Source organism: Lonchura striata, chromosome 32, assembly GCF_046129695.1.
Source record: "Lonchura striata isolate bLonStr1 chromosome 32, bLonStr1.mat, whole genome shotgun sequence".
Classification (NCBI taxonomy): domain Eukaryota; kingdom Metazoa; phylum Chordata; class Aves; order Passeriformes; family Estrildidae; genus Lonchura; species Lonchura striata.
This window is the reverse complement of record NC_134634.1, coordinates 4518885-4531802: the sequence shown is the minus strand read 5'-3', so window position 1 is coordinate 4531802 and position 12918 is coordinate 4518885.

The window sequence follows — 12918 nt, the reverse complement described above, 5'->3', positions numbered from 1 at the left end:
CCGGCGCGTCCCTCCTCCGCGGGCGGGAGCAGGGAGGGAGGCGGGGGCTCGGCCGGGCTCGGGGGGGCCTTGGGGGCCGCTCGCAGCGGCGGAGCCCCGGTTCCCCCCCGGGGGCAGGACCCAGGCGGACGCGGGGCTGGCACGGGGCAGGTGGCTGCTCTGGTGACGGCAGCAACAAGCGATCCGTGGAGTCGCTTGGGCTGGAAAAGCCCTCAAACGTCGAGCCCAGCACCGACCCAGCGCTGCCGAGGCTGCCACTGAGCCGTGTCCCCAGGTGCCACACCTACACATCTGTTCAATCCCTCCAAAAATGGTCACTTCACCACAGCCTGTGCCAGGCCTGGACAACGCTTCCCACGAAGAAATTCTCCCCGTTCCCCAAGTTAAACCTGCTCATTTACCAGCAGCCACCAGTGCAGCCTTTCATTTTGCACGTTCAACGAGGAATTGGGGTCTGAGCCCCTTGTCTAGGATAGCTGATCTTTGTCAAGAAGCCCCGATAAAGTGTCATTTCTCCCCTGAGATCAGCCTCTTCCCAAATCGTGCCTTGCAGGGGAAGCCAAAGAGCCAGCCCCGATGCCAGGAGCAGCCAGACACCTCCACGGGAGGAAGATTTAAGAACGCTCTTTAAAAGCTCAGAGGTGACCCCGCTAAGGAAACGTCCCGGTTGGAGTGTGTTTAATTAAAGTGCCTGAGAATGTATCCATTTCTGACAAGATCTGGGGCTTTTTACTTCTGAGAAACTGAAAACTGGAATATTAATCTCCCTTTTTTCCCTGTCAGTCAGGGTGTTCTGGCTGGAGCTGAAGTGGTTTTTGGCAAGAAAAGTGTCAATGTCCTTGAAAGCTATCACCTTCCTAAAAAAAAAAAAAAAATAAAAACAAAAACACAAAAAAAACCAACCAAACTTTCCTTGGATGAAAAAACATCCTGCCAGGCTCAACTGCTCACCTGCCTATGACAGTGCCCAGCATATCCACAGCCATACGCAGCCATGGGGACCACGGGGCTCCCACAACAGCCCGACCCCCCCAGAGCCCTGGAGTGCCCCCGGCTGGAGCGAGCGTTACCTCTGCTGCCGGCGAGCCAGGGGAGAAGCCGGAGGTGAGGCTGCGCTCGGTCACCGTGGCTGGTGACCAGGGCTGAGTCAGGTGACAGCCATGTGGGACGTGGCGTGGGGCCCTGCCTGCTGCATGAGGCCAGATAATCCCTGGCAGCGCTGCAGGCAACACCCTGCACCCCACTGTGCAGCCCGGGCACTGCTGGCACCTGCTGCACCGCTGCTGGCACCTGCACCGCTGCTGGCACCTGTCCTGGGATGCTGCAGCCTCCTGGCACTGCACCACAGCCACGTGGGCGAAGGAAAACCCACCAGGAAATGGCTCTGAGCAGGGAACTCAGGCTGCAGACAGAAGCCCCCAGCTCTGATGGGTTGTGGCAGCAAGTGAAGAAGGTGAGGAGATGACTTTGGGGTTCCCAGGCCCAAGATGCAGCCCTTGGAGTGGGTTTTGGCCTGCCCTGCCTTCCTGTGTGGGTTATAAAGGCCAAACACTGCACGTTGTGTGGCTGTGGTGTGTCACTGTGTGCCTCCTCCGCGCTGCAGCCCAGGACAAGCTCTGCCTCTCTACATCCCTGCTGGGGAACGGGCAGGAGCGAGCTCTGGGCGTGGATGTGCAGCCCTTGCACAGCATCCTCCTGTGGAGGCAGCGTGCCCAGGGGCCAGGCTCTGGCACGGGCAGAATTCCCAGGGCTTGGCCCTTCCATTCCTGTGCCTTTGGTTTCAAAGGAATTTCCTCCAGCCATTTCTGAGTGGTGCATTTGGAAATGCTGCCCTGCCCGGCCGGGCCAGGCTGGGACACACACATCTCCATCTGTTGGACAGCAGCTGCCAGGACCTGCCTGTGCTCCAGGCTGGGATCTGCATCCAGGCTTCAGCAGCTCATCCCAGAAATCTGCTTCCACGAGGCTTTGCTGAGCTGAGGACCGCTACCAAGCGGCAGGAATTCAGCATTTCCTGTAAAAGCGCATCCTGTCGGAGCAGGGATCTGAACTGGAGGGGTGAATCTGACCAGGAGCCAAGGCTCCAGCACACACACATTAAAAACCAGCATTAAAAAATCTGGGCAGGGCCCACGGATGCCAAGCAAGCCGGGGACAGGCAGCGGGGGACATGCCAGCGCTGTGGTTCCACGCCCCACAATTTCGGCCACAGTCCCCACCCTCCCTGGCAGGGTCCCACCCCGTGAGGAGTAAACACACACAGATCGCTGGGAAACTGCTGGCTTTCCGGGCAGAGGCTGGAGGGAAAGTCAGGAGGAGGAAAGCACCAAAATTAAATTACAGTTTTGTAGCACACCAGTAGAGAAAACAAGTTTCCAAATCCAAGAACCCTGAGGGCATATGGTGATGTCCTTCACCACACTCCCCAGAGTTCCCTCAACCTGACAAACTAGCGAAAAAAATCACTGATTAAGCTTTTCCCAGCCCCTCAGGACAACAGGAAGGACGAGTGTCACTGCCTGTGAGCCACAGCCTCGACCTTAGAGCAGTGACAGGTGCTGGTGAGATCCCCAGGAGTCCCAGAGCAGCCCCCGGGCCCACCTGGGCATCTGGAGGTGGGCAGAGCTGCATGAGAAGCTTTGCTTCCCGGCTGGGCCAAGTGTCACAGGACCTTAAATAGCCACAAGCAGCCAGTGCCACAGCACCCTGCCCGGAGCGCTGCCACTGTGGGCAGGGCTGGCTGCCCACGGGACTGCGTGCCAGTCACTCAGCAGCCAGGCTGCAGAGCAGTCAGATGTGCCCCAGCTGTGCGGTCCTAACCTTTGGCAGCAGAACTGAGCCCAGGTGGGACTCCTGCACCCCCAACCTGTCCAGCACCCCGAGGAGCACTGGAGCTGGCCAGCAGAACGACTGTGATCTGCCAGGGGCAGCTGGAAATAATTATCCTCGTGCTAATTCCATGGAAATTTCCATGTGCCTGGGAAAGAAGCAGCCAAGCCCTTCTGCTGCCCGGGGCAGAGGTCTGCAGGTTTCCAGGCTCTGTGACTAAGAGCCCGGTCTGTCACATGGATGGTGTTTAAATGCCTCCTTGGAGCCTCCCATCTGAATGGCAGCAGCTGCAAACCTGCCGGCAGCTGGCAGCACCAGGGTTCGAGGGGCACCTGGGCGCAGCTGGGACACCTCGGCTCTGCCCGCCGGTGCTGGCGGAGCAGCGGCACAGCGGCTCGGAGCGAGAGGCTGCGCCTGAGCCCTGCCGCCCCGCGCTCGCCCGGAGCCCCGCTGGCATCTCCCGTTGCCGCGGGTCCGAGGGAGGGCAGCGGCGTGAGCAGCGTGCCAGCAGCATCATCCCGTCTGGCTCCGGCAGCTCCTCCTTAGCAACCCAAACAGAGCCACAACGGGGCCCCGGCGGCAGATCACCTCCCCGCCGGCTCGAGGGCTCTGGAGGAGAGCCCGGAGTGGCCACACGGCCCGGCTGCTCGCCCGGCAGGTGCCGGTGCCCCGCTGTGCCCGGGGAAGTGCCCTGAGGTCAGCGCCCTGGCAGGGCAGAGCGGCAGGAGCTTGTGCTGCCCGAAGGTGTCCTCCAAGGTTCGCCATCGCAGGGGGCTGGTGGAGCCGGGGACAGCTCTGCACCTCGGGCAGCCGAGGAGCCCTCGGTCCCTGCTCTCCTCCTCCCTCCCAGGCAAGCTCTGGGTGAGTGTCCCAGCCCTCAGCTCCCTTCTCCTTCCTACCTGTGCAGCTGCAGCCTTGTCCCAAGCTCTGTCACTCTGTACCTGTCCCGGGGCTCCTTCGAAAGCCGCTTGCGTAAGCGGCTGCCTGGAAAGGAGCAGGGAGGAAGGAAGGGGACGGACGGAGTGGGGAGGGCCGGGCGGCGGCGGGTGTCTCTGCACCCTGTAGCCGGGGGGAAGGAAGGAGGATGTTTTGTAATATTTGGCGAGCGCTTCCACGGGCAGAGCGAGGGAGGCAGGGGCCGGGTGAGCCGTGCACCGGCCGCCGCTGCGCCGGTACCGGCGCCTCGCGGGGGAACGCGCGGAGCTCATGCCGGCTCCTGCCGGGGCCCCACTGGTGTCATGCCGTAAAAATGTGCTTTCGACTGGAATTTGGCAGCCTAGCCCCTGACGGGGAGGAAACCTCTCCGCTTACAGACGGAGTGGGAGCTGCGGCCCTGGGGCGGCTGGGAGAGGTGATGGGGAACTGTTCCTAAGCTGTGCAAGGCTGGGGAAGGAGGTCTAGGGGCAGTGGATGTGCCCGCGGATTGAAGCCCAGGGATGCGAGACACGGCAGGGACAGACGGAGCCACGGAGCTCCCCAGAGCAGCTGGGCAGGAGGCGCCAGTGCCCGGAGCACGGGGTAGCGGCCCCGGGGCAGTGGGGACTGCAGGAGGTTTAACTGGGGACACATTGCTGAGCAGAGGAGCTGTGAGGGTCCGAAGGGTTTGTTCTGGGCCCCACCCCAGCGAGGGGCTCTGCGGTATTGCTCTGGTGAGCATCTCCACGCGCCGCAGCTTCTCGTCCCCTTTCAGCTCCCGCTCCCACCTGGGGCAGGTCCCCCCCGGCCCCCGTTCCCCGGAGCTCTGAGGCCATCACCCCCCCGTTTTCCTGAGCCCAAACTTCAGCCCCGAGCGTCCCTCGGGGCAGGACTCAGCCCGCGACACGCACACGGAAATCGGCTCAAGCCATTCCGTTAAGTCCCCCCGGCCTCACCCCGAAGGGTTCGTGCCAGCGGTGCCAGCCTGGTGCGGGCTGCGGGCGTGGGCTGGCAGCGACCCCCGCCCCCGGCCGCCCCCCGGCAGCCGCCCGCTCCTGCAGAGGGAGCGCAAGGAACGGGAATGAGCCACGGGCTCCGCGCAGCCATTTCGTCCTCGGGAAGCGTCAGCAGGGGTGTTGCTGTCCAAAGAGAGGAGAAAACTCTGCTCAGACGGGGAACTTCCCCTCGCGAACAAAAGGTGTGTCCCCGCAGTGCTCGGCCAGACCCGGGGCCGTGCCCTGTGCTCTGCCCGCAATTCCCAAACACCCAGGACCCACGGCATCCGTGCAGGGAAATGGACCTGCCCTCTTCACTGCCACCTCCCGCAAAAAGCAGGGCAGTGATTGCGAAGGACACTGCTGCACCTTCCACGGACAAGCAGCGTGGGGAGTGGCAGCCCAGGAGCCCCCATCTCTTCTGCCTTTCCCGGGCTGCTCCCTGTCTGCTCGCCCTTCCCATCCGTCCGTCTCTCTCCAGACGGGCAGAGGCTGATGCCTCGAGCAGGAGGCAGAGGATCCACCTTGCTGGGGTGGCTGTTGTGTCCCACCTGTCCCAGCAGCCACACTGGGCCAGGCTTGGCTCTGCGTGCTGCCAGCCCCGTGCACAGCCCATGCCGGAGCCGTGCTCTCCCCAGGGTTTGGGGCAGGACGCTGTTCCCAGCTGTGCAGCCTCGGGGGCTGCTGTAGCAGTGGCGCTTCCCTGCTCATCTCATCCCGAGTGTAGCCTTCAGCTCCCATCTCCCAAGTGGCTCTTTCTTTTCAGCTGAAACTTCCTGTTGGCTCTCATTTTCATTCTTTACCTCTTCAGCAGTGCAGAAAATTGGCACTTAATGTGCCCTGTGAGGCTGTGTGGTAGCACTTAATTGACCCTGGTTGCATCACCCTGGCCACAGCTCGGTCAGCGAGCTCAGCCTCCGGCCACGTTCATTTCCAGTCGTCCCCCCTTTGTTTTCCTGCCCTTCCCGGGGTTGCTGCTGGTGTTTGGCTCCAGGTGAGGGTCGTAGAGGAGCAGGTGTGGCCCAGGCTGCCCAGAGAGCTGCGGGAGTCCCTCCCGGGTTCCCACCCGGGAAATCTGGCTTCCTGCAGCTCTCCATCCTCCTTTCCTCCCTCATCCTCGTGCCTTCCCCAGCTGGTCAGCAGGTTGCTCCAAACCCTGCACATCCAACATCCCACCTTTGATGAGGCGTGTGGCAGGACCATGCTGCAGCTCTGGCAGCTTCCCCAAGCACTGCAAATCAGTCAGAAACCTGAGCTGCTGGTGGCAGCCCTGACCTTGGCAGTCGTTTTCCAGGAGCTGGTCCCAGGCACCCTGACCTTGCGTGAAGGGATTGCAGGGTGTGTCAGTCTGAACCAGAGCAGTGGGGACCAAGTGGCACACTGACCAAAAAGCTTATGATAAAACCAGACGTGTAGCAATCACCCAGACGTGGTCTCAGCTTAGCTCCAGTTCCCTTATTGCATCCTTTGGGGCAGAGATTGCTGCAGGAAGACCTGAAATCATTGGTATTCAGAGCATCGTAAAACTCCACGTGAGGCTGACAATCCAGGCAGGACTGCAGTATGGCAGATGTCTAGCAGGGGAATAAGATTTCCCAGGTGAATGAAGGAAGTGCATGCAGCCATTGTTTTGGGCTATTCCTGAGCACTGCTGAGGAGAAGTGGCTGCTCACTGCTGCTCTGTCATGGGAGAGTGGAGCACTGCCACCAAGGCTGTGCCCAGCTGCTGCTCTGGCACTCAGCCAGCAGGACCCTCCTCACCCCGCCGGGCCCTGGGGGACAGCAGGGCCACACCAGCAGCAGCAAGTCCTGCAGATGTCCCTGCAGGTCCCCGTGGAATTCCCTGGGCTTGGCTACAGATTCCCAGGGTAGGGCTAGGGCAGCAGCTCCGATGCTGCGTGCCTGGGATGCTCTGTTAACAAGGAGGGTTTCCTCCGATTGAATATCTCACCGCTCAGTTTGTGTTGGACCATGGAGTCCTTCCAGCACTTGGAATACAATGAGTTAGTATCTGCTGCTCTGGAGTTTGCATCCCGGCGGAGAGCCCGGCCAGCTGGGAGCACGCTGGGACCAGGCTGCAGCACAAAGAACAATGGGAAGGCTCAGCAAGGGGCTCTGGGGGTGAGATCCAGCCTTGGTGACAGCGCTGTGTCTGAGGCTGCTCCCAGCTCTCTGATTCTCCACCAAGAGAGGATCACAGCCTGCAGACCCTCCTTTTAACTCTGCAGCTCGTCCCCTCGCTCGCCTTTCCTGCACTTTCAGGCGGTGGGCTCTGTGTGCCAAATGGGATGCTGGGGAAGGCGCTGCTGCCTGGATGGGCTCCAGATGCAATGCAACGAATCCATTTTTATAGCTGGGAGCAGGTGTCTCGTGCATCACCAGCAGCTCTTCTAAAGACCACTCTTTTTATTTGGCCACAAGCACTGGACGGGTCCAAGACAACACCCAGTGCCTTCCAGCTCCACAAACACCCATGGTTCTGCTGCATCACCCCAGCCTCACCCATGAGAGCAGGGAGGGCTCCGGGTGACTGTTGGCATCCCTGGCCAAGGTCACAGGACCAGAGCCATGCCTGCATCTCGCTCCTGGGCTTCAGAGCCACAGTGGCCAGTCCTGGGGCTGTGCAGCCCCTCCAAGGCTTCGTGAACTGATGGGTGTGTGCATAAAATGAAGAAAACAGCCTTGAGGACACGGTCCTGTGCCTGGGAAGAGCCAGTACCTGTGGGGAGGAAAAGAAAAGAAACTACTGTTGGAGCCAGAGATAGGAAAGGCCAGAGCATTTGTTTTCCATCCTCAGACCTCAGCAATGTAGCAAGTGGAGCTCAGTCAAGAAACCCCATCCAAACCCACAGCTCATGAAGCTGCTCTAGGCAAAAAAACCTCAAAGGGCTCTCTGTTCTTGCCCATCCCATTCCTGCTCTGGAAGGGAGAAGTCACCCAGGGCTGCAGGACTGGGGACCCTCAGCCATGCCACAGCAGGACAGAGGCACAGCCCCAGCGCTCTCTGAGCCATCCCCAAACCTGGAGGAGCTGCAGCCACAGAACCTACAGCTTTGCTGAAGGGAGCGGGTCCTGGAGGGCCCAGAGACCCCAGAAAGGAGCAGGGCCCCCACCAAGGAGCTTCACCGCAGCAGCTACCGATGCGCCTGGACTCGTTGGCCCTGCTGAGACAAAGAGCCATTGCTGAATTCAGCTGCCCTGGGTATTTTTTTCCCTCTTCGATGAATCACCTGCTAAAAATATTATAAATTGAGTTGCTGGCCAGACCTTTCACTTCTCTGGAAGCAAAAATATTTATTTTACTCAGGCTGTGCCTGTGTTTTAGCAGAACTTTATGATCAATTTTGGAGGAATGTGCCATGCTGTATATTCAAATTACAACTTTTTTTGGCTCGCAGTGTAAGTTAAAATGTCTTGCTTAAGACGCAACTGTCAAGCTGCCAGAAAAATGCATTTTCAGCTGTTTTCCTCCCAAAAGCAGCAGTTTTTCCCCATTGGTGGTTATTGTCAACCCAGGTGTGTGCCTGTTCCAGGGCTTGGTGATCGAGGGGTGCAGGCTGGACTGGCTTAGACTGGGAGCTTTCACTTCCATGGAAAAACCAGCAGTCAGGTCCCAGCATCACGGCAAAGTCAGGTCCCAGGGAGCTCCGGAGCTGCCTTGTTGTGGGGACAGATCCGTTCCCATGGAACAAGGCTGCATTTTCGGGAGCTGGAGCGGGACCTTCTCGTGCCCAGGCCCCAGGCTGGTGCAAAGCTGACGCAGATCGTCAGACAGGCACCAGCACAACGAGATCCTTGAGGAGAGGAGCATCCCAGAACCCCCGGGAGCCAAAGGAGCTTTGTCCTGGAGCATCTCCCTCCTTCCCAAGGTGTGCAGGCGAGTCACATCACGCTGCCAAGGCACTGGAGCAGGCTCTGTGCCGCCGGCCACTGAGACCCCACCGGGACCACGCACCACCAGCTGCTGTTGCTCTTGCTCCTGTGCCAGGCACACCTTCCCCATAAACTCTCATCTGAATTTAGGAAGGAAATGAGGGAAATTTCTTTTTCTTGCTTCAGGGCAGAGAGAATAATGGGATCTTTATTCCCCAGTAATTAAGTTGGTTTTTGTGTGGGTTTAATTTACACTCCCTTCCAGCCTCCCCTGCAAAGTGGGAATGTGGCTGTGGGAGGGCAGGGAACATCAGCCCGGCTGGGCACCAGGACCAGGTGCTTGTCAGGGCATCCCCGAGTGCAGGACTGGCAGCAGTTGGGATCCTCTTCGTGCCAGTTTCCCAGTCCCACGGGCAGGAGCTCTGCCCACCGCTCCTCCAGGTCCGCCAGCCCCCGGCACCTGCTCCGTGCCGCTGCCTGCGGCTCTGCGCTGCTCCTGGACAAAGGCATGCGAAGCCTTGCAGCCCCGGCCGAGAGCCCCGGGGACGAGCTGGACCCCATCCCTTCAGGCCCTGCGAGGAGCAGCTTCCCCAGGAGCAGGACAGGGCGATGAGCCCCAGGAGCAGCATCTGCTCTCGCGGCGGTTTCCCTGTGCCGGATGTCGCAGCCACATCGCAGCACAGCACATGTGGGACGTGCTCAGCCCACCTGGCACATCCTCCGAGGAGCTGGGCTGGCCCCATGGGGCACCAAGGCTCCCGGCAGCGGCTGCGGATGCAGGGATTCCTCCTCCGAGGCGAGGCGGGGATTGGGCACAGGAGCATCCTGTGCAGAGCCAGGGCACTGCACTGCCAGACTGCAAAAACAAGCACACAGAGATATTCACACCCACGTGAAATTCCCAGCAAGCAGACAACAGTGTCTTCATCACGAATTTCAAGTACATAAATGCCTGAAGCCAAAAGCTGCTGCGGCAGGGGATGGCCCTGAGCGGCTGCGGGGGGACACGAGGGTCCCCTCGCTGCCACGCACCCTCCCGGCCCTCCCTCGCTGCAGGGCACGCGGCAGAGGAGAGGAAAGCCAAGCCGGGCACAAGGGAGAACCTGCTGTGTCTGCTCTGCGCTTCTGGGCTGCAGAGGGGGAGCAGCACCCCCTGCACCCAAAGCCAGCCCCATCCCTGGGGGTGCAAAACCCACAGCAACTCCTGCTGAAGCCTTTCTTCCTCTTACCCTATCCAAGGGGATGATAAGAATTCAGACACCTTAAAATCCACCATCTTGTTATACAAGTCACAATATTAAACCAGTTTCAGTATCAGCAGTGAGTTTCCTTGGAAATGGTGAAGAAAACAGCAGCATTAATTAAAGGCACAGCCTTTTGTGTTCATTCCTCACTAGCTGTCTTTTTTCCACTCTCCTCTTGTACATTTGATCTGTTCAGAGCTGAGGAAATGTTACCCACAGCTTTACAATAGCAACCGATTTACAGTGCCTGCTTAGTCACCGGGGAATTTCTTGGATTTTATGTTTGCTGAAAAAGCAGAACGACCATTGGCTTGGTCAGTGTACAGCTGACAAATTCACAAATTCAGACTAAGGCTCACCAGTATTTTATATTTGTGGTTGGAGGTGAGATTCCACTCATAACTTTTTGACAGTGCTGAGGCCTTTTGTACATATACAGGGTTCTGAGCACCCTGCTGGAGCTGACGATGTCCCTGCCCATGGCAGAGGATTGGACTAAATTAACTTTAAAGGCCATTTCCAGCCCCAAACACCCTGTGATTCTATGAATTCTCATTCAGGGCTGCTCCACATCCCCACACAAGTGTCGGTCAGATGCAGAGAAGAGCCCGTCCTGCAGAACAGGCTCAGGAAGTTTCTGTCCTCGGCTGAAACCTCTTTGGTGTGGAAGAGCCTGGAACTTATTACAAATCGCTTAAGTAACTTTGGCTCACTCATGCTGATTAAATTGCTTCCCTGACTATTCCAGAGGCTCAAAACCACCAGCAGCTCCCAGGCTCACTGTGCAAAATTAATTAAAGCAGACGATAACTTGGCAAGGACAAAAAAAGAAAGTCTCATAGTAAGGAACAATCTCAGCGCGGGGGCGTTTGCTGGAGCACGTGCCTGTGGGTGCTGTTAGGTGTTTCGGATACAGCCTCACACAGGGAGAGACCTCAGCTCACAGAACACCACCCTCAGCCCTCAGCACTTTGCCAAATCTGGGCATAAAAATAAACTTGGAAGTTCAGAGCAGAATCAGAGCACAAAGGCAGGGGACCCCTCGGTTTCCATAGGAAGCAGAATTAATAGCTTGGCAGAAGGGGTGCGTTTCCATTTTTGTACAAGAATTTCCTCCGCCTCCCGCAGAAAAAAAAGCTGTGTAAGAAACACGGATTCAGACAGTTCTCCAGAACCTGGCAGCGGCTCCAAGGCATCCCAGGAGGTGCCTGCAGAACTTCCAGGTTTCCAAAAAAAACCAAGTGGACCATCACTCCTCTTTTCCTTGAAAGCACCAGCAAGGCAAGCAGAGAGGAACCTGGCACCTTCCTCTTGGACCCACTGCAGAAGGGGAAGTGGGCTCCAGGGTCTTTTGACACACTCAGCTCATCCAGGGGAGGTCCCTTTCAGCCCCCCGTGAGGAGGGGAGGGGGCTCCATGGTGCATGTGCCATACATCAAGCAAGAGCCCTGGCAGCAGGAGAGAACCGAGCCTGAGCCCGACCTTCTCCCCCCTCCCTTCCCAGCGTTATCTGAAACCACAGCCTTGACTGGCTGCAGTTCTCATCCATCTGCAAAAGCACATTAAGGAGGGAGAGAAAGGTTGGCAGCTGACCACGAACCAAATCCCCAGAGGGATCCTTACCTGACTCCAACCAGATGCTGTTTATCAGCCCGAGCGTTCACTACATGCCCGATGTGACGGAGACAGGAGAAATACAAGAAATGCTTGTTATGCTCAGGGCTTCGGGGGGTTTTCATCCTCAGGCCGGATATACAAGTTCCAGGAGAGGAATATGCATCCCTGGAGTCCTGAGCTGAATCTGGAATTCATATACTCTGTAAATGTACTTTATTTAATACAGGAATCAAGAAGGGGTTTGGAATTATTGCACTGGAGAGTTTGATTGCGTAGTTACAGCTTGGAATTAAGGAATAACTGCAGATCTGTTGGGCAGTGCATCAGCCCCATGGAAAGGGCAGGATGGTGTGTTCTGGCTGCACTGTTCTGTCCCTGTTCTCCAGCCACTGCCCTACATGTGCTGAAGCCTGAGAGAAGGTTCCAGTGGGGTCTGCCCCAGCCCTGCGTGTTTCCCATCCCAGATCTCCCTTTGGATTAAGCCAGCAAAGCCCACCAGACCAGGAAGAGGCACCACAGTGACAGTGCAGGGCTCCAGAGCCCAAGAAAGCCTCTCAGAGCAGCACAAGAACCAGGGCCAGGCTGGGAGGTGGGGAGGATGTGCTGCCAAAACCAGGGCAGTGGTGATGTGGAACACGGAACAGCGATCCAGCCCAAGCAAAGGCAGATGTGTTTGCTGGGAAAACGAGGACAGGACTCTCTGAGAGATGGCTGTATCCTTGTGCAAGCACATACCTGTATGTTTATAGAAATGTACATGTGCCTTTTATGTGTTCCAGCCTGGCTTTAAGGATCTAACATGTTTTTGCTGCACCACCATGCTTTATCTGACACCTGCAAGGCGCATCTGTCCCTGGAAGTGCCTCATCCTCACCTGTCCCACTGGCAGCTCTGCAGAGCATGGTGCCAGCAGCTCAGTGTCACAGGGCTCTGGGCACTGTGCAAGGCTCTGCCTGTGGAAATAAATGCCCAAAGCCCCAGCCCAGCTCTCAGAACCTTGGGCTGGGCTGTTACAGTCACTAAGAGCTTTTATAGCCTGGAGGGACCTGATTGCTAATTAACAGCTAATTCATGTAAGATTAACATCTGGAGGAGCCCCAGAGCCAGGGTGCACCCTGGGGGTTTTTCTCCCCTCCAAGCCAGTTGTTGGACTCTCCCAGGTACTCCTGCAGAGCTGCAGGCACTGAGCAGAGGGAAGGCACCCTGGCTGCTCCCCCCTTTGCTTTCCCAAGCAGATCTGCAGGTAAGAACCATCTCCCTGCTCTGGGACCCTTGGGGATTATCAGCAAAAGGCATTTTTTGGAGAGGATGTGCCATGAAATTTGTTATAGGGAAAGCATCACAGCCCAGGAGATGCCCTGGCCAGCTGATCCCAGCTGACAGGCAGGGACAGCCTGTCAGGAAGGTGCTGAGCAAGTGGGTGAAGAACACTTTGCTGCATCAAT